Genomic DNA, 25,107 nt, shown 5'->3' with positions numbered 1-25,107 from the left:
GGAGATGTTGATATACTATCCTGATTCCAGCAAATATATGGAAATAATTAACAGCAGTCTGAAGGAATGAAACTTCATTTGTTCTGAATAGAAATACGGTCAGTGAAACAGCTGTCTTGCTTGTAAGATTATAACATGACTTCTTGTAAGAAAGAATACGACACAGATGTCTCTCAAGCTATGCCACGCTACTCTGTTAAGGTACGTCAGGGTTCAATGGAGACAGTGAAGAGAGAAATCAGCAGCTTTGAAAGACATAACTTTGGAGTCAGACAAACTTCATCCTTCCCTCATAAATTATTTGAGAGAGAAAAAATAAAGTGTATTAAATTGCGTTATCTTATACAATTGTTATATTATTGCAGTATAGCACAAAATATTATGTTAGAGAACCTGCTGGTGGATGACTAACAGATATCTGTTGACTTCAGATCTTTCAGAGGCTCAGACCTGGCCAACAAGAAAAAGAGTAAGGCTTGTCACAGATGAGGAGTAGGAGGGAATGGATGAAAGCTAGTACCATAGCCTAGTTTGGAAGCAGTGTGAAAATTACACAAACTTATTGAGAGCTCATAGTAGGTAGCCTTACTAATAAGCCATTCTGAAGATTTTTGCATTTGCTTTCTATGGTTTTACTGAGAAAACCATGTAAAAAAATTATGGCTATGAAAAATCTTTTTAATGCCTTTGAAGCATTATTTGTGTGGGAATTTCTCCTACATTTTGTCTGGTCCATCACAGGTGGAATGGGACAACTGGGACCATGTGTAGTCCATGTTTAATCTGTAATTATTACCTCCAATATTTAGTCCATCTGGCAGGTTTTATTTGTTACATGGTAGATGGTGATTTGAATTATGAATGCGTATGTAGAAAAGGCCAAAGGCTGACAAATTATTTGTGGCTAAACTGTGTTTTCTACTGAAGATAATTATTTGGTTAGATTTTTTTTCTCTTTAAAACATTTAAAATGTTATAATTATGGAAAAATCCCCTCAGTCGTGTAATGTTTTAGTTTTATAATGTCTTTTATAACCTTTTCATTCTGAAAATATAACTGCCTGCAATAAAATGAAAGCAGGTGCTAGTCTGCTAGAAATGAAACTGCCAGCCGTGGTATTTGTCATAACAGAAAGCTTCATTAGCTGTGGGGAAAAGGGAAGAAAACAAAGAGCTGACTACAAGCAGAGAAGGTCTTAATGTGCCCTTAGTTATTATTCTGCCCAGAGCATGTTCATTTTAACTTTGACCAGCATTCATTAGTGCATGGTTTTAAAGCAACATAGTAACAGAAAATGAAAAGAGAATAGTCCCCAAATCATGACAAAGCTTTTAGTCCTGTGAGGTTTCACTTGATATAACTGGAGTCTGGCAGTCCTGTGGAAGCTGGTGCAGGTTGATGCTGGATTCATGCGCAGTCTTGGTGCTAGGAGTGTTTCTGTAGTACCGCTGTGATGACAGGTGCAGAGGCAAATGTTTTAAGTAAGCTTGAGTCACTGGGATCTTTAATTCTTCCCCCACAACCATGTAAAGTGTTTTCTGGCCTTCATTATTTTAACTCATTGGTCTCTGACAAAGAAATAGTGGAGACCATCCCCTTCAGATATGCCTGTGGTCATGTAACAATGGGCAAACCCATTTGAACACACACGTAAGTCCAGCTTTGGAGTTTATGTTGTACTTGACTCTGGGACCAGTTTCAAGCTCCCTCATGAAGCCAAGCATCTCCTCTCGCAATCTCTCCAGCAGTGTGCCAGTGCCGGTGGCAGCAGGCAGTGGGCAGTAATAGTGAATAACACAGATGGCTGTACATCTGACAGTGAGGATTATTCTACAATAAAAAATGATTGTCATTTTTATGCTTGCTATTATATGGCCACCTGTATTCAGTCTGCTCTTGGGCAATAGGAAGTGATGGGAAATCAGCGTATGTTGTGCTGAGTGTTGCATTTCTATGCATGCTGTGTGTATGTGTACAGCGTCATATATACAGACAGATATGTACAAAGACACATGTAAATGTGTATGTGTGCATAGATGTATGTAGAGTCCTATGATGAAAACGTATAAGTTTGGGGGTTTTTTTGCCATGGACAGCTGTAAATTTTAAATTCTGAAATTTGCAGAAATATTTGATCCTATCGGTTCTTAAGAGGGTTTCCTATTTTAAATACGGTGTCTTTGTCTGAGGAAAAGACTTCTTTCTCTGTGCTGTCAGGGAGGAAGGGTATTTATTTCATAAAAAAGGGAATTGCTCAGTATCCCAAAGGATAAGAAAGATACAAAGCAACTTGCATGTTTGAATCAAGTTTCAGTCCTGTCATTGATATTGATCCCCCACTCTCACCCAGGTCTCTGCTCTGCGGGAGATTCGTGGGAACAGCATGCTGTTTTTTTCTCTGGTAGTTTCTGCCAAGGAAGATTTTGGCTCTGTGGATTTAGATGTTTTTTCATCACATTAGTCTATGAAAAATGGACGGAGTCTGATGATGTGTGTGACGTGATACTATCAGAAAAGTCATGATTCCAAAGAAAAGGTTCTTGTTTGTTTATAAACGAAGATTAAGTAGATATTGCTTTCTTAGTGAAAGGGAAAACATCAAAAGATGACTGATCAACAATCCAGATAAAAGAAACACCACAAACAAAGCCCCAGTTACTTGGGATCAGATGCTCAGCCGCTGCTGTGGCTGGACTACAAATAAAAGGCAAATGCAAGGTAGGTCTGCCAATTCCAAGAAAAGGTCTGCCAATTCAAGGAAAAAATATGGGCTGGGAATTTTGATCCTCAGACCCAAAGGTTTTCTGGAAAACATCCTAGAACATTTGCACTTTATACAGGATCTTCAGGATGAGACTGAACTCCCGCCCATTGTGCCTTTGCAAGGGGGGTTGTCTTTGCTCTCAGTCCAGAAATCAGATTCCAGAAATCAGAATCTAGTCAGATCTAGTTTTCTTAAGTACAGAAAACGTCCACGCATTAACATGTGGGTCCCTAGGGAGAAATTCTTTTCCATCTCTTGAAGGTCTGCTTGTGTACCTGCTCTTGTTTCTTCTTGAAAATTTCTCTGTCTCTGTCCCACAGTGGGGTCCCTGAAGGTGATGTCCCTCCTTTCTCCTGACTGTCAACCCACTTCGAGGAGGCAGAAATCCATGTAGCTTCACAGATCCATGCACATACAGGTAAGGATCCACCCAGGAGCCAGAGAACCACAAACCACAGCCTGCTTTTCAGCCAAACACAAAGTACCCTCCCAGGGAGCTACCATCAGGGAATAAACCTGACATTTCTCCCACTAGAGCTTTGACACAGGAGAGTGATGGCCCCAGTGAAACATTTTGATCTACTTTAGGTCTGGAGACACTGATTTGTGCTTTTTATTCTGGTAGACTGTTTTAGTATCCTAAGCAGACTAACAAGACTTAAAGCTTTGCTTATCAGACCCTTACCTCTTTTTCTGAAAAGAACTTCTTTGACCAAACTGATGTAAGTAAAACCTGAGAATCAAATGAGGGCAAAAAACAATTCAGTTTACAGCCATTCTTTAAGATTATGAGGATTTTACTGTGTCATAGTTTGATCTTTAATCATTTATCTGACTGAGTATAAAATGACAGCTACAGGCTTCTCTAATTCATTTCTGAAAATTCAATAGCAGGAAATCAACAGAGAGAAACAAGTACATGAATTAAGATTCAGCACACAGGCCTTTACTTGTGTATTGACCTCAGGAAGGGTGATAGTCACCTGTAGGAATTAATAGATCTATAGGACAACACAACTGCTTCTTTCACCTTGCACTTCACAGGAGTGGCTTGTTCTCATCTTCACCCCAGTCCCTAGCAGCCCCCAAAAAGAAATGCCTTTCAGACTTTAAAAATTCTACTCTTAATACTTCAGTTGGAAAAAGAAGGAAAGAAAAAAAAAAGATAGAAAAGGCATTGACAACTAAAACAATCAGAGATCTAGTTTTCTTAAGAAAGTCAAAAGTAAGTGAAGTACTGGAATGGGATCATGTGTATGATGTTCTTAAGGTAAATAATTCAAGGAGAATTTATTATATGTATTATATTTATTATATGGACAGGTATGGGCAAGTTCAGGTTACATGTAAGGAAGATGTTCTTCCCTGTGAGGGTGGTGAGGCACTGGAACAGTTTGCCCCAAGAAGCCGTGGCTGCCCCATCCCTGGCAGTGCTCAAGGCCAGGTTGGATGGGGCTTGGAGCAACCTGGTCTAGTGGAAGGTGTCCATGTCCATAGCAGTGGGGTTGGAACTGGATGAGTTTTAAGGTCTCTTCCAATCCAAACCATCTTATGATTTTATAATTCTCTTTTTAAATATAAATCCATTAAAAGTCATCTATTCAAAAAAGGATTAAGTAAGTGATCACTGTGTCTTCAGATATGGGCCCGTGTCTCTTTCCTCACACAAAAAAGCCTCAAACCAGTTGGGCTAACCCAGTCAAAACTGAACAGGGTTCATACTTTTGAAAGTTATTAATGTTGCAGAGCTGTTTGAAAATACAAGGCTGGGTACATAACAGAAACTCTGTAATATTCTTGCCAAAAAAAACCCAAAAACCCAACCAACCCTACAGTGTTATATAGTACCAGACACCAGAGAATCCACACAGGAGATGCTCATTTAAGAAGTCCCACTCTGCACTGGAGTTTACATCATCCTAGATGTGAAAGTTGATAAAACTTAATACAAGGAAACCAAAGCCTCCTTAGTTCTACTCATTCTTTTTTTTTTTTCCAGAACAGCAATCTTAGGTCAGGTTTTCTGACTACATTATTCTGTGAAAATAGTGGTTAATAATATATGAGATGGTGAAATAATAATTGAAGTAACGTTAGGTCTACTTACATTAAATTAAAAAGGTTATGGTGTTTTTTTCTAAATGTTTTAGGATATATTTGGTATAACCCATGTCGTAAGGCTACATCTAGCTTATGTTTAAATTTAAAGCTTTAATCCTGTCTCTGTTCAGCTTTAAAACATCATGGACTAAGTCTCCAAGTCTTCTTATCTTCAAAATTATGTCAGCAGCTATGACAAAATGACATCTGTTCTGAAGCTGTAACAAGAATAATGCATTACTTGACACTCAGCTCATTTGCGTTATGGTACAATGTCTGCCTTCCCACATAACAGATGCAGTGATTCTTCTGCTGAATGTATAGGATTCACCCAACAACCATACAGAGAAACTGGTTAAAAATTAGTATTTCCTGACGGTATTCCAGTGAAAAAATGTCAGTATTTTGTGGATATGCATTGGTTAGAGGAACGTGAGACCTAGCCCCAAATGTGGGACAGGGCAACACATTTTTGTTTTCAATTTCCAGAACTTGAAGGCCGGAGAACAGCACAGCAAACTGGCTTGCTTATCTCTCCTTGCCATTTATTGTGTGCATTTAGTCTGTCAGAAACACTCTGCTGCTGCAGTTAATGCTGAGCAGAGATTGATTGTGGGCTGTTGTTCCACAAGACGTGGCTGAGGCAAATTAATAGCTCATTGCTACTGAAAGGGGGTGGGGGTCCCATTCCCACCTTTCCTATTCCCCCTGGTAATCCTGGCCCTGGGTTGCTGCTACTTACCTTCTTGGGGGAATTAACCCCATGGTTTCCTCAGACCCCTCAGATGTCTTCATTAAGGTCTAAGGGATGGCAAGCAAACCCTGCAAATCCTGGGTGGGTCATCAGTAAAAGGGAAAGGCAAGAGCAGGCCAGGCCCTTCCTTTCATGGGAGCAATATGCTTTTGATAAGCTAAGCTGTGCCTAGAGCTGCCCTTCTGACCCAGTCACTAATAGCACATCTGGCCAGTAGTCCCTCCAAATTAGGGTGTTGGGTGTTTTTGCTTCAAACTGAATCTGGCGTCTTGCTGCTGTGTACAACAGGTTCAGCTCTGAAGCAATGACTTTCTGTAGGCACAGCTTCCCATACCTGCGTTCTGTAGCCAGACACAGTGATATTAACTAGTAACAACAAAAAGGATGGTGAGATTTCAATGAACTGCTCTCCCTATAAACCAGTAACATTCTTGTAGCCTCTGAATCACCACATTTCTTCATAGGCATACATGTTTCTCCAAGGAGTCCAGCAGTGCTATTTTTCTGATCTCTCCATGCCCTGAGGCCATGCAGTGTCAGACCGTTGACAGAATGGCAGGAGCATCTCATCTGCCACTGCAGAAAGGGATATTTGCTTTTTCCAACTGTGCCTGTGTGGCCAGAACAACATTTTAAGGGACTCTGGCACTAATTCCCAGATGCTGCTGCTGTTCGTGACCTTAGGACTACTCACTGTCTTTTTTCAGGAATTACTGGAAGTTTCCTCAGCTCCAAAACACAGTGAGAATTTTGTCTTCTACATCTGGAAGCCTCTTGTGCCTCTCACATAAGTGCGAACATCCTTATTTTCTGATTTCTGTCAAACCAGATGTTATCAGCTTGTAACCAGTATTTCACTAGTCCCAAACTGTCATCTAGCACTGCTAAATATGGAGAAAGGTCTGAGGTCTGGCTTTAGAGTATTTTTCCATGTTTCCTATTTAGATTCTCAGCAGATTATATCAAGACATGTAATTTGCTGAAAATTGCATAGTCATACCCACTATTCCAGGGATAATGTGTAGCCAAAATAACTGTTGAACTGAATTATTATCTAGTAAGGCTGTCTGAAGGCAGTGAGTCTAAGTAGTCTAGGACATAGACATACTTTCTTACAACCAATATAAAAATGTCAATGACTACCTGCTATTTTTTTCTAACAGAAGAGCTCCATTCACTCCTCTGTTTTTGCTGTGAAATGTATTTTATATATTTGAGAGTAATACAGAAACATGTAGTCTTCTTTTTATCGTTTGATTTTATTTCAGTCCCTGATAGGGTTCAGATTTTCTTGTAGACGTCTTTATTTCCAACACCTTATAATCATCTGATTTACCCTCTTCAATGGAATTCGTTACATACTTCATGATCTCGTCCTTTGTGCTACCTGGGACATTCCTGACACTCAAGGTGTCAGAAGTAAAATTGGTATCAGTTACCTGTCGTTGGCTATTTATCATTGTATGCAGTGAACAGCTTTTATATAAATGTATACCTTTTATTTTATTAAAATAAGAATAATAAATTAGTGACCATGGAGGGTATTGAGTTTATTGATCCTTATCTTTGCTTTCCATTTCTTGGAGCTTCAAGAACAAGGAGAACTTGCCACACTGACTTTAGCACTTGTAGTTCTTAACACCTGTTTAAACATTTGTTGAATGTTTTCTACCCCTCTGATGACATCTCCAATGGCTTTACTGCACCTTGCAAATCCTAGCGAACCAAGGAATGCCATGTTTTTAAACCGCAGAAGTACGTTTTCTCCTTTGAGATTATTCTAAGGTTTATCTTGTCTCAGTTCTAATCAGAAATGTCATGCATGCTTTGCCTTAATGGTCATGAGCTCTGCCTTTTGCACATTTAACAAGTTCTTGCTCTGTTTAAAAATTAATGCACCTCTTTCTTCTCACTGAGGGTAGGATATTGCCTTAGCATGTTCTTTTAGCAGCTGTATGTGCAATCTCTTGCAGACTCCCACTTTGCATGGCATCTGAGGTTTTTTTGATCAGATGTTTCACTGTAGCATTTTGGATAATGACTATTTGATTCCTGAGCCCTTTCTGTCAACTGTTCCTGGTTGATTCAATTAGAACAAATCCCTTCTTTGTCAGGTTGGGCCTTTCCTTTGACCAAAATTCCAGTTTTGTTCCAGATTCAGTCTGGCTTCTTGTTCTCCTTTAATTTTCCCAGTTATGAAATGTTTTTTCAGACATTCGTGTGCTTTTAAACAGAACATGTGCTTTTAAATGACATGGTGTGAAAGAAAACCCAACCAACCCAAAACATAACTCACTGTATACTGAGTAAGTCTGATTTATTTGTAATTGATTTTCATACTTAGTGTCTTTTCCGTGCATTAAGTAGAAAACTTTTAAGGAAATACAAGCATGTTGGGAAAGTCATAGCTGTTACTAGAAATAATATCGCTCATACCTGAGTTGAGAGTCAGTGCAACTGGAACAAAATCCTGTTTAGCAGCAAGGCTAACTAAGTGCAGACTTTTATGGGTTGAAAAGCTTTTCAGGAATATAAAGAATAAGACACTGGGAGGATGAAATATAACAAATCATTAGAAAAGATATTTCTGTAGCCATTTGTAGAGAAGTCTTTGGAGTAGGCAGTGTCAATCATGATATAGTGGAGAGGAGCTGGTGAATCTTTTACTGCCCTGCAACAAAGTGTGAAGCACCCAATATTCCAAAGTATTCTGGCATCATTTTACAAACTTCAAAATTACTCTGTATTATGAAGGGAAAAAAATAATCATGAAAATAACTTCTATATGTAAGTAAAAATTGCTGATACCTGAATACCTTCTTCATGTATAACATACACTCCCTGTTGTTACCAGTGACTTCCAAAACAAATCAGTTGGTAATTTCCAAGTATTGTAATAATCTAGGTATTGTCATGCTGTTAATCAAATTGCATCATGCAGTTGTGAAAACTGAGTTTTGGTGTCCTGTAAGTGCAGTGTTACTTCTTACTCATTTTGTATTTGCCACTGTTGTACAACCGATGGTTTCTCTTTCCTCCTGGATGTGGACTGAGGCACATAAACACATGCAAAACGGCAGCTCAGGAGAAAAAGCTATACCTGAAGGAAAAGGTATAAAGGGAGGATTTCACACAAATGGTTGTTTTTATTGAGGGTATTCTTTTTCCTTGAATAGCCGATTAATTCTGAAGGCCATTCGGGTTAGAATTCTTAATCTAAATTATGTTGTTATTCATGGCCTCATTTTGTGTCTTTTCATCATCTTCTTTGTCTTATGGCTATTAAATAGGGCTTTTAAGAACAGGATGGATGGCAACAAAAGAATATGTTACTTTACCCATTGTTGCAGCCTGATTCCACTTCACTTACCCTCACTGAGGCATGCATTAGATTTCAAGTGTCCCGTTCATCCCAGCAAAACTAATTGCAGAGCAAAGTAGACCAAATGTGAACAAGGATTCAAAGAATCTAGTTTGAAGTAATTGAAACAAATAAAAACATTTGGTTTTGTTGACTTCTGCTTTAGTGGATAATGCCTAGACTGGAGTCCTATGGGGGGTTCACTATGCACTTGAATAAGAAGGGAGACCACCAGAAAATATGTGGTCTGGCAAAAAAGCTGAGTTGATCAGAAAGGATGAGATCTTATGGTATTGGAGTTGATATTCCTTCATGTGCTAAATACAGCCTTAAGTATTGTCTCCAGTAACTGGAAATATTTATATAGTGGAGATATTTGAAATAGTTTTCATTTTTCTTTTTATGAAGGTGTATCTCAAAAAACCTGGTAAATTTCCCTCTAGAAACTTCAGGAGCTTAGTTTTTTTGTCCAGTAAGTTTTTAGGCAGAGATAGATAACATCCTTTACTGAAACTTCTAGTACCCTTTGCAGAAGAGAGAAACTTTTTTTTTGCACATCTTTCAGGCTCAAAATAGAAACAACAAACTTCAAATAGAAGGTGAGTTTAACTAGCCAAATCCCAGTTAGACCATGAGACAAAAAGTGCTTTGTCTCTTGGAAGCAGAGGGGATGCTGCTGCTAGACAGGGATGATAAGGTGCAGGAAAATAAAAGGGTAGTTTGTACCATTCAGTACTTTAAGAGATTAGTAGAAGAGCAAGTGAGCATGAGATTGAGAAAGTTTTTAAACTAATAGCTGTTTAGGCTATTAAATTTTTGGTATTCAGTAGATTTACAAACTTTAGTTCCCGAGCTTATGTCTGGAAATATTTTACACATTTCTCTTGAGATCAGGGCTGAGACATCACTAATGGAGTGGTGGGTTTGTGAGAAATACTCTCATGTGAGTCACTGGGGTTTTCTTGTTCTTTAATCATCACACAGGAGTTCATGTCTTTTGGTATTTTGGGAAATGCAGCTGTCAGGCCTTGGGATCCTGAAGGCTCTGTTTTGGGGATATTTATTATGATGATTTTAAAGGTGTGTCAGCAAGTTTACCATAATTTATGGTCTGGAGATATTCAGCACATGTCAGATTGTGACATCCTCCTCCCATATATAAACATGGTCAGACCCCTGAGGATCTTACAGTATAAATAGTTGAAGCAGGCAAAAGACTGCACTAGTATGTCTTAGTTTTCTTCTTCCCTCTTGAGTAAAGTATAGCCTGCAATGTAAGACCAGGCACAGAAATAAAAGCTGGTTCTGAACAAGGCGGCAGATTGGTGTGGTGTGCTTTTTTTGTTCTGCAGATGCAGAACAGCTACTTCATAATGTAGTAATTACTCAAGGGTGGCACTACACGATGTGGCTACGCTGCATCCAGAACCTCAGCTAAACTGTCTTCAGTCATAGGGTGTCCCTGAACAGTGCTCCCTGCTCTTCATTTACAGTTGTTGCACCGCCTGCAAGGGAGCTCTTTGTCTTGGTAGGACTGACTTCCACTTTTCAATTAAATCCTTAAGCAAAGCGCTCTTCTAATGAGAAGTAATCAGCCCAAGTGAAAGTCACATCCACATCTGATGTAAAATGGATTATCTCCATCTGGTTTGGACTGTCCCCTGATATTTTGTGTCTGACTTCTATTATCTGTGGCTGATTTAGAGGATAAACACCTTAGGGCAGTGTTTACACAGTACCACATGCCGTGACAACAGTCAATAAATTACAGGAGAAGGTGATCACATAGGATTGTTCCCAGCTTCACAGCTCTGATCCCACTATCCATGGGTCCCAAGCAGTGCAGAGGTACTGTTTTTGAGAAGGACACTGTTCCACGCTTCAACAGATTTCTCTTAGAACTAGTATTTTCCTGCTAAGGGGCATTAAAACGTATCCATTCATAATGTAATGAGAAGGGTTTTGCTATTTATTCACTCCTTAATAATTGAAATCTGTTTCAGATGTTGAGACAACTAGGACAGTTATAGACAGACAAACAATAACAGAAACCTTTAAGCAATTTCCTCACCCTACCTCAAGCCCAATTGACTTCAACATGTCTTTTTCTCTCCCTCTTGATCTCCTTTTTTCCTCCACTTACCTCCCATCTTTTCTTTCATTACACTCCCTTTTCTGTTCTCCTTCTCCCCCTCAAACCCAAGTTCCATATGCAGTTTTTCCTCTTCTTGAGAGACACAGAAGTATAGCCACAAATATCTATAATAATCTCCTTCAATATTTGAAAATACTTAGACGTGATTGTAACACAAACAAAACCCTTAATCGTGCAGGATATGCTCTTAATTTTAGCTTAGCCAAGCTATCTCACAGAAGCCTGCTTTTATACTTTATTCAATTTTATTGTTCTTCCACAAGCACTAGTGAAATACACAATACTGTTGGCTTGAAGGGCAGCATCTACCTATATAGACAGAATGCACAAGGTAAGTGGGGACTCTGTCCCATACAGTTATTTTAACTTTTCTTCCAACTCACCCTTTGGGTTTTATGGTATCCTGTGTTGTTTTCTTCCATTTCTCTTACACAAATAAAATAGATACAGTAAGAAAAGCTGATTTTCCTTACCACCCTTCCTCCCCCCAAATAGCAAACACCAACAAAAAAAAAAATCTATGTGGATATGTTAAACGTGTGCATATAATTAAGCATGTTGTCTAATGGGCTATGCTTCTCATTTGAGATGTATAGATTCCCTTAAATCACAAGTTGAAATCTCAGCATTACTGAAATGCACATTCTCTGGTTTTCAGAGACAGTTGGATTGAATGCCTTTCTACTTACTCTGCAGTTCCCATTAATTTTAACAGGCATATTTCTTTTTGCTTCTGTTGGAGTCAACTTGATGAGCATATGGGATCCTTTGATAACCTTTTAAAAAGACAGCCCTTCTGCTTTACATGTACTTTAGAGCTTTAATGATCTCACGATGCTTCTCTATGTCTCCGTGGTCAAAATGTTATCTAATACTTCTTGTAAATAATACAAGATGATAGCTTTTTACTCTCTAAGTGACCTCTGTAGCGTGTGCTAACAGTCTATATGAATATACCTTGCTCTTAGCGTGTTTTGCTGGAGTCAGGGGGACACGTTAGGAAGCAAAGCAGAACTGCCATTCCCTTGCTTTTCTGCTGCTCAGAAACAATTGTATCTATTCAGCTACTGAGCAAGACAAAACCTAGGAGAGGAAAAGGCGAAAGAAGGAGGTGCCAGTGCTGTTATCTTCGCTTTCCAGTTCATCAGTCCAAAGAAGTATAGGAGCAAGCCATTTCTCCTGGGGAGCCTCTGAGCAATCCCTGTTGCAATGGAGAGATTTTGTATCTGCTTCAAAGGCCACTGTAAACATACCACAATGAATTGTAATGTGTCTGTATATTTGTTCCTTCTATTTATAGATGCAGTATTTAAAATCTTTGAGTCCTTAGCTCACATCATATGCTAAGCAGTTTCCTTGGGTAAATTTCCCATAAAAAGCATGGAATCAGAGGTTTGGATTCCTTTTTATAGCTATGTTTTGGGTCTGTAGGAAGTGTTAAACAACTGTTGAAATGCAGCCTATGTGCAGAGCTGCCTGATCTAAAGGTATTCAAAGGAGTGTGCTGCCAGGCTTCAAAGTCCCACCATGCCTGTGCACATCACACGCTCGAGCATGGCTTTCCCCTGTGAACATTAGGATTCCTGTCATCTGTAAATCACTTGAGCAAGATTGCTTTAGCAGTGGGACATGGGGTGGGCTTGGCTGTCCTCCTTCTGGCTTTGGCCCCCTCCTCTGCACTCTCTCAACAGCACTGGGAATGCAGCCCTGTGTCCTCTGCTTTGGCCATCAGGCAGCTTTGCATGATGGTGCAAAAGGAAGGAGAGCCAGGGTAAAGGGAAAAAAGCCTTCCTTCCCTCCCTGAAGGCCTACAGGCATATCCCTGTGGTGTGGTCCAGGTGGGAGAGGGTTCTCGCTCTTCCTCTGTGCTCCAGAGCCTCTCCTGCTCCCGTCTCATCCTTGGCCTATGGTGTTGGTCTGTATGTCTTTGGGATCTGTTCAGTAAATATGGGGTACTGTGCTCTGTGGCATAGAACTGGTGGCTGTTTTACAACTAACAGCAGGGGAACAGATTGATTTTGTAAATTAAATAAACCAAGAATGTGATCAGTGTAATTCAGAACCAGGGTCTAATGGAGCAGACTGAAAAGTGTGATACCTGATGTGCAACCCTTTGCATGCATATCACACAAAAGACTCTAAACGCATGTGGCTTCAGATTCCTGCAGTTCTTGAGCTTTGTCTGATGTCAGTAGGAAGTGGGAAAATCTAAAGTAACTGATCATCTGCGTGTATAGCATCGGAAAGCAGAGAAGCAAACTTCCCTTTGTTTCTCCAAATATAGATTCTGTTCTGTTGTCTTCCTTCTTACTACACTTGGCCATCTATCTTTTTTCTGTGTTTCTGGTAATGTCTGTGAAAGAATTGAACTAATTGAATAACGAGGCTCACAGTGTTACTCAGATCTTCCACTCTTTCTAACCTGTACAAAACTGTATGACTATTTTTGCATTTAGGACAAATAAGATTATTAAAAATGTGTTCACCATTTCTGCCATGGACAGCAGCCTCAGTAGTAACCATGTTTTAATGGTTAGCAAAATCTGGTTGCTGAGTGCTTTTTGATAGATGCTTGCTTACTTAGGCACATTCATTTAGATTGCATTGCATTTCCCCATCAATGACAAAGAGAGATTAACTAAAACAATATTTTATTTCCTATTTTAATGGTGGGTACATAGCATTAATTATATTATTAATCCAACTAGAAACTCTTGTACAAAGCTATTTCAAGTCATTAGTTGCCCCGTTGTAATTGATGGATTACTGCATTACCATTTAATTTAGTATTGTTTTCAAGGCATTACATTCAGTTTCATTCAAGTTAATTGTATAGCCAAATAAGGAGAGAACTTGCTTCATAAGCATGAGTGATGAAAATGTGGATTCTTCTTGATTTCAGATGTACGATGGGGTATGATCCGTACAGCAATTCTGTTCAGAGCTTTCCAGTTAGCATTACCTTACAATTTATGGCAACAAGAAACGAAGGAATGGACCAGAAGATTGTGTGGCATTTGGATTCAGCATTGTGATAGTCTTCTCTGCAAATGGAAATTAACATCAATTATTCAAATCTAGTTATGCTTTCAACCCTCTTAATTGCAAAGTGTTTTCCATTCAGTGATCAAGCCCAATTCCCTAAACATAATAGCAATTATAACTGTGCATCCAGAGGAAAATACACTCTCTTTGGCCCAATTTTCAGCTCTGATATGACCTCTTTATGCTGCTTTTTACACAGAGGGGTTGTTAAGCTGGAGCAACTGTTCTTTTTGAATAGAACATATCCCAGGGCCATCAAAAAAACATGGACTACATCTTTTTTACTACCAAAGCATAAAAACATGGAAAACATAATGAGTGGGATTAGCTGCTTAGACACAAGTATATAGACCATTTTAAATAAAAGCCCTTAGGTACCTGAGACACCCTTTCAAGGGCAGCAAATGCGGTATGGGCCTGGGGAAGATGTGTGGCAGCTGGAGGCAAGGCTGGAGGCAATACTCTAGGGTAACAGTGGTTAGTTGCCTGAATTACTCTGGGTTTGCCTGGCAACTGGGGCAGCTCTTCTGGGCTATATGAAGCTAAACATAAATTACATTATTCTTGAAGCTGAAAATTGCTTCACACAATGGATTGCATAAGGGGATATTGAAGCTTCTTTCTCTTTGGTGCAATTCTTATTTTTTGTTAGAGTAACTTCAGGAAACTCCTATCCATTTTCAAGCTTTTCTGTGGCAAAAGTGATGATTCGAATACGCTGCATCCTTCACTGCAAATAAACTACAATGAGCAGTGGGTGTCTCAAACTAAATTCAGATCTTTACTGAGCAGACAGTAAACAATGCTCAATATGAAGTCCCAGACCTCTGGTTAACTACAATAGGAACTCTGTCCAAAAGTGTCATGTCTCCTTCCCAGGCACCTTCAGTGATTATGTTTCTGAATGAACATGAGAATAGAAAGACCAGGCAGCAGCTGGTAATATGGTTATCATAGAGAAGATGTTTTATCTGGTACTCAGGGACAATTCCAGGTCTCATTCCTTTGCCTTTTGTAAACAGTTGTATGAGACATCAAAAATCAATGGCATCCACTGACAGGGAAGAAAAGGTTAACTCTTTTGAATCAAATGATTAGTTAGTTGAGATCAGTGTCCTGTGGATTATATTAGAGAGAGAAGCAATTGATGCAATCAGGTAAATACTTGCTGTGTTCTCTTTTGATTTCACTATTTCCTACCAGTATCTAATCTAGAGCTCTCCTCCAGGTTTTACTACTTGTGCTTTTGAGAAATAGATTATTTTCTTATTGTCTTTTCCATTTCATTATGTGATGCTTTGGATTCATCCTAAGCCAAACCAACCAATATTCACTGGCTTGCATTTGAGTAGTAACTCCTGCTTCAACTCTCTGTGGCAGAGAAATTTGGTTTATGTCTTTGTTCTGAACAAAGGTGGATTGCTTTTTCAATCATCTTCAACTAAATTTTAACTTCCTAGTGAAACAGTGCAGAGGTATGAAGAATCAATAACAAGGATGGGCTTCAACCTGAAAAGGTGGGATCCTTATTTTGGAAACTCCAGGTTTTGGGTGTGTTTAGATATGAGATTTTGTTGGCTACAGAAGTTTACCCTTCTAGAAAAAAAAGGTTGTGTCCTAAATGGATCCAGTTGGAAAAAGGATCATCTTATCTCTAGTAACAGTCTGTAGAGATTGGAGAAGATGCCACATTTTCCTTGCATTCAAATTTAGTTCTTCACTTCCAGAGGATTAGTTCACAATCTATGCAACACCTCCTGCAAAGTAAGCTTTGTTTTGAGGGATTATCACAGTATCACAGTATCACAGTATGTTAGAGATTGGAAGGGACCTCAAAAGATCATCTAGTCCAATCCCCCTGCCAGAGCAGGAACACCTAGATAAGATTACACAGGAATGTGTCCAGGTGGGTTTTGAATGTCTCCAGAGAAGGAGACTCCACAACCTCCCTGGGCAGCCTGTTCCAGTGTTCCGTCACCAAAAAAAAAAACATACACAAATATTTTAATATAAGGGTAACTGAAATGTTATCCATATTCTTAGTACTGTCATAATTAACTAAAAAGATATTTTTTAAATTTTGTAAAAATGACATATTTTACACATCTTCTATTTACAATTGCAATATACTTAAATGTTATAAAACATCCACTCTGACCTTTAAAATATATGTATGCTAGGACTTAGTATTAGATATATTATAATTTATAGCAAACCTAGGGTTTACTGTGTAGCTATCTGTTCAATGGGAATTGCATTATCAGCCTGGCTTAATAAAGGCTGCTCAAAACCAAAATTTGACAACAACAACAACAACAAAAAGACAGGGAATGTGCAAATACTGGGGCACAAAAAAAAATAATACAAAAAAACCAAAATCAAGCTTGCAGTTTTAAAAAAGAACATCGTGAAGACCTCCAATAAATTAAAATCATGACCCACCAATCCTTTTCCTGGCATTGTCCGTGATCAAATTAATTTTCAGTACTATTAATCTAAAATGAAAAAAAAACAACCCAAGTGAAAAACCCAGCCCAGCCACCCCAGATCTTCCCAAGGTCATCTCTTCCCCACACCGCAGTCATTACATCACCGCAGATTAGGGAGGATTTCACTTGTACCTGGAGGATTTCTGGTTTATTTCTCTACAGAGGCATGATTTTTAAACTCTGAAAGAACTGGAAATACTTTCTAATGGAAGGAAGCTTGAATCGCATGCTAACTCTTACGCAGAGTTTACCCCCTTTATGAAAGGCTGCTGTTCATGTATATTGAAAGCTTTGTTTTGCATGACTTTACGTGGCAGGTTATTCTGTTTGTTATAAATGGAGTCAAGATGTAATGATAGACATAGTGAAATTACAGTTAATTTCTTCTTATAAGTTCCCATGGGGTGTATATATGTGTATATTTCTGGTGGAACATATTACTGGAATCTGGACGTTGATCCACAAGAAATGAGAAGCATTATCTGCAATATCAGACTACTGTCCTGAAAACCATTTGGGCTTCCTTGTTCTAATAGGTGTCTTTTTATTCATTATTAGTTTAGAACGACTCTCTTGTTCAAGTAAAAGAAAGGAATCAAAAACTGGAACACAGAGAAATTACTCTAGTGGTGGCAAAACATGGAAACATTTGCCATGGGCATCGGTTGGAGTAGTTGTCATATATTTATGTCATGATATAATGGCATACTGTAGGCTATTCTTGTATGCATTCTCATTCTGAGCTCGTTTGTCACTTGTCTGTGTAAATTCAACATCTTCCTCATCTGGAGGAGTCTATACATCTCCTTGCAAGTGCTGCTTGGCAGGTGACAGATAGATCCAGTTGGTTAGGTAAAGGCTGTTGTAGTCTCAGTGCAATATGAAAAATTTATACATTTGAGAAATTCCAGGCTGCTGCTTTCTAGTATAAAATTTGGAGTATGACAGCAGATGTCAGATTTAAAAAGGAGAAGAATGAGATTCTGTGGGGGATTGAACTAGTTCATTTTATTCACAGGAAAAAAAAAGTCCAGACACTTAGCTGGCTTGCTGCCGTAATTGGTTGCTTTATACACACTTTGTGAAATGAGCCCATATGTGGTGTCTGTGGACTTTGTTAAAGCAGAGTTTGGTTTCTGATTTTCAACATATGACAGCCTCTGAGCCTTACATGGCAGTCAGGGAAAGGTTTCCATTGTGAACAACTGGATTAAGGTGACCGGATTCTCCCTAGTTTCAGAGTGGCTGCGCACACACCCTGGCATAGAGCTTACTGCAGCCCCAGGGCCCCAGCATATCTCTGTCTTGGATGATGGAAAACTTTAATAACATGTACGAAATTAATTTGGACCTTCTCCTAGAGCAAGTCTTTGAAGTCAGTGGGAAGCACTGAGGATTTTTGGCATGCCAGCTATTAACTTCTGTGTATTCAGCTACTTTAGCTATTGATTTCAGTTGATGCTAGTCACTGTTGTTTCCATAGCACATCTTTTAACACATAAAAGCCATATGTATTTGTTACTTCTTCCTGAGCAACCTCTTACCTCTCAGCTGTGGCAAAAGGTGCTGTACAAAAAGAATAAATTGGTAATATAGCTTTTTGTGCCTTGCTAAGATAAGATGCCAGCCATATGGCTGCAGTGCTGGGCACTGAAAAAGCAGCTGAGAGCTGGGAGGTTAGAGGAGGGATTGTTTGTTTGTTTTGTTGGTTTAGTTTTATTAGGCATTTCTTTTAATTATTTCTTTTTCCCTTTGTTCACTTAGAGCCAACACCTTGTTGTTCTGTCTGTAATTGTGCTAGCCTTTATTCAGGAGAAATCATATGGTAGTCTATAAAAGCATAGGAAAGGTTCCTGGGGTCGTCAAGGGCAGCCACAGCCTGCCTTGTGTTATCTAATGACATTCACAGGTTTACTGAATGCCCTTTTCAGTTAGGCTTCTTGTGCTGCCTGTTACTTCTACTAGAAATTTGCTTAAAAACTTCCATCCTCTGGAAATCTCATTTTCGGTGCAAGCTTATTCCTGGCCATGTTTTCTTCCTCCTTGTTTGTCTGCCAAAGACTATACTGTCTTTTAGTGCGAATAGCTTTTCTTTTGAAAGTTTATCCTTCTCTTCCCATAACACACACAAACACATGCACATTTGCAAAATACACATATCTACTTCTGTGATCAGCTATTTTTTCTCTAAACTGAGCAAAGGAAGCCCTTTTAGTCCTTGTATTAACTTAGGCACACTTCTTTCTTTTTATTCCAGTTTAAAGCTGTTGTCTTTGACCATACATGACTGGAACTACACAAAGTATCCCTACAGTATTCTACATAAATTGTCGTCAAGATTTGATACAATAGAGTTAACATTACATCTCGCTATGGAAATATTTGGGTTACATTGTTGTGCAATATTAGCTTTTTTTAAAGAACACAATGCACCAATGATTCATGTTCATCCTGTTTGTACGTTTCATCAATTCATCTGGTTTATGAAGCTAATATACCCATATTTTCTTCACATTTAGAAACGCTGATTGAGCATAGCAAATTATAATAATAGAAAAATAAGTAATCCAGGAAACAGCATAAAGAGCTGGAGGCTCTTGTGCTTGGTCCCAGTAATATTTTTCACCCAAAGACAAAGCATGTAGAAAAGGTTCCTTCCAGCTGCTTTTTGAAAATGCAAATTGTAATTCAGGTTAACCGTTCTGAATGCCACCGTATAGTTGACATAAACCAACCCAATTCTTACTTCATTAGTTGAAAGAAGAGTTAATAACTGCATTGCATATAACTTTGAAATACCATGCAGGTCAAAACAAAGGGCGTTTTCATTAGTGATTGCTCTGCATCAGCATTTCAGTGCAAATATTCAGGAATTATAGTGTTATAAGATGAAAAAATAGTAGAAATTTGCTTATTATGAATGATGTTACTGTGTTGGAATCTATCTATTCTTGCTAATAACATCCATTCAGTCCAACAATGTGTGTAATTTTAATTTTTAGAAGACTAACATCTTGAATTTACTTTCCATTTTAACCTTTACCAAATATTATCCATAACTTGAAAGTATACAGCTCATTGGCTCAATAGTCACACCAATCTCTGTATTAATTTTGTTCCCTTTGCTTATATTAAATCTGTTAAAATAGGTTTTCATTATTATTTTGAATTACAGTAAATATGATTTTAACAGATCCATTATAACCTTCCATCTTTGCATATTATTCTAGCAGTGCATTCTTGGCACGAAAAAAATACATACCCAAAGTAATTGTAATATCCTCAATCCCTTTTTTTTCATTCTCTGCCTGTAAGTTTGAAACCTTTGCAAATCAGCATTGTTTAATGTGCTGACCATTTCTTTCAGTAAGCAAGTGCATATATGTGTGCGTGCATATCTAGATAAATAAGGGTAGCTACCCAAAGGACTGACTATGGATACATTATTTATTACGAGTTACTGATGATCTTATAGCTCATGAGTGACAGAGCAAAACACAGTGACGAGCTGGTATGAAAGCTCATCAATAACTTGAAGCAATAAATAATGTATTTGTCATCTGCTAATTGAATATTTTTAATGTGTTTGTATTTCTTTTAATGTGTTTTGTAATTATTTTGGAACAAGATAGGGAAGTGGATCATCTGGGTTCAAGGAAGTATTTTAAAAATCTCGTTTTATTCTGTGACACACCTTTGTTTTTGTTTAAATTATACCGAGAGATATTAGGGATGAGCAACTAGTCTCAATGAATAATTTATTTGAATTTAACCTCCTTTTCTGCTGTTGGAATATTCAAGCAATGAGCCACAACTTTTTCTGATTTATATGTTATTAAAATTTTATTTGACAGATGTCTTTCTGAGTTTTTATTTTATATCTTGACAGCTTTTATTTGAAAATGGAGCTATGTGCTCTAATTCTGCTGAAATAAATGGGACACTTTTTATCTGATCTTTGATTAGCTGCAATTGGCCTCATGAATCCCATAGTGCTTTGGGCAGTGCCTTCATGAAAACACAAGCAATACTTACATGAGCATTTTATGTACAGATGCAAAGGTTGGTTTCCGCCAATTCTCATGCATATAACTTTGAAGATGCTTTCAGAGAACATATTGGTGAACTGCAGACATGGAATAAAATTACTTCCTCTAAAATGTCAAACATTTTTCTCTTGCAGGTTTTTAACTAAGTTCATCAGTTCACCATTGAGGCTTCATGTCTTACATCATTTTCTCTACTCTTTATGGTGTGATCTGCCTTTTCCTAATGTTCAACTGCCCACTCCTGAGATGACGATCTTCAAGTAGCTGCATCTTTCATTATGGATTGAAGGTGAAACTTTATGTTATAGGTGAATCACAAAAAAATGTAGGTGCTAAAGCTCAATCTATTCTTATTCCTCTTGTGTTTTCTAGAAAGACAGATCATTAAATTATATGTATGAGTGAAAGTATAATCTGCAAGTCCCTGTCAGTCAGAAATTTCTAGGCCCAGATGCCTTACACGTAATTCAAGACACGTAACTGAAGGTGTTACATGAAGCTGAAGTGGTGATTCTCACTCTGAAGGTGTTTATTTCATGATAGCCATCAGTTTTGTCTCGCTTTTCGATCAGTACAGAAAGAGACAGGAACCATACAAAGACAATTCGGATCACAAATACTCTGGATTGCTCTCTAGATCATCTTACTCGCTTTCATTGCTGATCACAGCGGAAGACCAGGAGGCCAAAACCAGGTTTATCTAACTCAAATGTACAGGATGCCAGGGAAACAGGCATTTCTAGACAATGATAAATTTTATCCCAATGCATCTCAGTGCTAAGGTGGTTAGCCCAAGGGAAAATTTCTACATTGCTGCTGTCTGAGTTTAGGTTAAATGGATCTTTGCTTATGTTAGAATCATACAATTGTTAGGGTTGGAAAGGACCTTAAGATCAGGTATCTAAATACAGTGAGGTAACCTACATCACAGACTTTTTTTTGACACAGTGGAGTCTTTCATTTTGGATAGTAAAAATAAAGACTCAGTTCTGCCTGGAGAAGCAAAATTCCTGTTGCTTCTCTGGGAGCAGCTCTGCTACTCACCTTGCTTTGCTTATTATGGTGCACTGCAGGTTAGATATATTCCTGGTCTGAAGTCCAGGCCAAATTTCTGATGATTTTTACTCAAAACCTCAGAACAATGCTTTAAAGGGAAGTAAAATGGCCCCATGCTAACTCCCAGGGCGTATCTACTTGGTAGATGATGGTTCCCAGGCTGTCTTGATAAGCCCCTGCCACACTGGGGCATTTGTTCACAATTAATATGAAGTAATGCAAATGATCTCATAAAAATTAACTTGCGCGTATGCCCCTTTTTCACAGATTACCACAAATGGTTTGAGATTTTCTGGGGGAATGTTTGTGACAGGCAACTTAATAATGTCGTTTTATTTTCTGACAGAACAGTATTTGTGGAACCTTAGAGACAGACTCCCAGCTAGCATAATTTCCCATCTCTCCCTTGGATTGCCAATATTTTATTGCAGCTCAAGGATCTGGCTGTGACTCTTGTACCACTTGGACTTTCGCAATTCTTGTGTGCCCCATATATCCCTGTTTTATTAAACCAAACTGAGAAGGAGGGATGAGTTTCCTTTGTGCCACTCCAGAAATACAAAACAACTTAATTGGCCAGAGCAGGCTGGTTTACAGCTGCTTTATGTTGAGAGAAAGGCACAAAGGCACTGCTGAAACGAGGTCTGTACCTGATAGTGGCAAGATGTATAAAGGAGTGTACGAATCACAAATTTATTTAGATTTGACAATAAGTCTTTTCATGGCCCTTTCCTGGAGCTGAATTCTATTTCAATGGTCTTATTCACTGGAAGAGAAAAATATTTCTTTGGGGAAAAGTTACCTTCTGAATTGACATTCGGGCTCTGCTGTTTGCTGTGTGATGCAGACTGTTCCCCCTCTATTGCCAAAAGAGCTGGGAAGTCAGGGAGTCTACAGTAAAAGCCTGGTCAGTGTAGTTTTGAGGTTTTGAGTAACATGATGATCAATCCTGACAGTAGTTTGATGCAGCTGAAATTGAGATGCTGCTTTGAAGAACCTAAAGCACTTACGGACACTAAGAGCTCCTACTAGAATCCGTGCTGTCTTTAAGGACCTTTTCCTTGGAGGAAGCCCTTTTAATTAGGCTTTGCTTAGTTCTCAGACATTAAATTTCAGAATATTGAAAATAACTATTCTGAGAATCAGAAGTGCATATGCCACTTCAATATTTTCTTTATTCATAGCACTGCTGAATCCCCCCAAATAATTACAAAATAAATAAATAATAAAGGTAGCTGCAAATATAACTAGTGGCATTATGGGAAGAACTTTCTGATCAGTCATAATTCATTTTTCATTACACTATTTATCTGATTTTCCCTCCCTTCACTTCCCCCACCTAACCCTCAAAACAAAAAGGGTGAAGAAGGGAGGATGGCAGGGAGTTCACAAGTAAATGAATCTCTGCATCTTAAAAAGACTGCAGTTACTGAGGTTACAAATCACTTTAGTCCCCAGACAACAAGGAGGATGCATCTGCCGTCTGCAGCAGTGGGGTTAATAAAAATATGCTCTTCTGTAGCTAGCTTATTTTTTCAGATCTCTGCGCTTCTTCTGTAATGAGCATGTTGTGCCTGTCAGGGGTTGGTTTCTTCAGTGAAACCTTCACAGTCACTTTCATCCCCAAAGTCTCAGACTTCTTGTCAAAACCTGTAATTACCTCCCAGAGTCAAATCTGCCATTAATCATCTCAGAAAGACTTTTGCTAAACCCTATCACTAAGAGCGCTGAAAATGAGTAAGGACCTCCTGTATCTGTGCTGCCTCTCTGGACTGTGTTGTCCTGTTCTGGTGAAACCAAAAATTAACTAAAATAAGCTTTGCTGAAATAACAAGGCTTTCAAACAAGAATACTGTATAATGTGAAGGTAATCCAGATGTCTTTTTTCCTTTTTCAGTCCTTCCTTTTCTTTCATCAAAGGTAGACAACCACCTTCCATCCTTTGCAACAATACAGCTATAACAATTAGAGGGACTTATAATGTGTGAAATATTTTTCCCAGTGTCTACATTTTCCAGAAAAGACCCAGTGAAAAAGCTAAATAGAGGATTTTTTTCCTGTTCAGCTATAAGAAGTCAAGGTAAAAGCTGTTATCAATGCTAAATATTTCAAGGCAGGGAAAGGAACTTATTTAGGAAAAAATAGAAAATGCATCTTTAATCAGAGGTGATTATCTTATTTTTCTTCCTTTTTCTTTTTAATCTCCCTATTACATTTTTTTCATTTAGGAAAAATAAATCTATGTGAGAAAAGGGAGAAATACTGAGTGTATTTCACTGATGCTGGTCTTGCATCCTCATAGTTGAAGGCAGCTACAAGTCTCAGTTGTGCCCAGGAGAATGTGCTTTGGGTAAGAGTTAGTTCCTCAAGGCTGAGATGTTAAATCTTTCCCTAGGTTTTCTGTATTCCAATTTAAGCTATTACAGAAGAATGTAATGGTAACCTTTATATTCATTCTGCCTTGCATGGGATTTCCCAAGTAGTTATTCCCAATGCTGAAATTGCCCAAGTATATTTCTAGGATGCTCTTTTCCCATAGAACACATGGGAATTTTAAACCTTTAAAAGCTAATGTGGTGCAGTAAGTTATCTATCTGGATCCTTATTTGAATGATTTGATAGTTCTCTGAAATTTGGAACTCACCGGAAGCTTTATTTCCAAATCCACCACTATCAGTGGATTCTAAGAAGACACTAGTTAAAATGTATATTTGTATATGTATATATATACACACACATATATGTATCTAAAAATTAACTGTCCAAGTGACTAAAGGTTTTGTAGCCATTTGTAGTAACTCATGAAAAAAGAATGCATGCAGTGAAGGAAGAAAAAAAGGGGGTTATGCCATGAAGCAAGATGGACACTATGGAAGTTCTGCTAGAATAAAACTAACTAATTTGCATTTGGTTAACCATTTGAGTACGAAGTGTAAGGCTAATTGGAAAATGATTATTTAGCACAGGCCAAATGCTAGTGAAGATAATGAGAAGGTTGATTAGTGAGTTGAGAGAAATTAGAAAGATGAACCTTCTGCAGTATTTCATGATTCCTGAAATGGGTATGACATGGAAAATACACAACTGAAAATGGTTTAGAAATTCATGTGTAGAATTGTATCTAAAAATGAAAGGGAGCATAAAATAGTGTTCTCTTATTTGCTGTTGGTAGGTGAAGTTAAGAAAAGAAAAAAGCTTTCATTTATGGAAAAGTCATGGACATGCTCAGGGGAAACAGGGTACCTAATTCCAACCATTTTTATCAGCTACTGAAATTTGTCTCATTCTGTGTTGAATCCTGCACAAAGACCCTTAATTTTGTGCAGGCTTTTT

The sequence above is a fragment of the Psittacula echo genome, assembly GCF_963264785.1.
Source record: "Psittacula echo genome assembly, chromosome: 3".
NCBI lineage: Eukaryota > Metazoa > Chordata > Aves > Psittaciformes > Psittacidae > Psittacula > Psittacula echo.
This window is presented reverse-complemented; position numbering follows the sequence as displayed.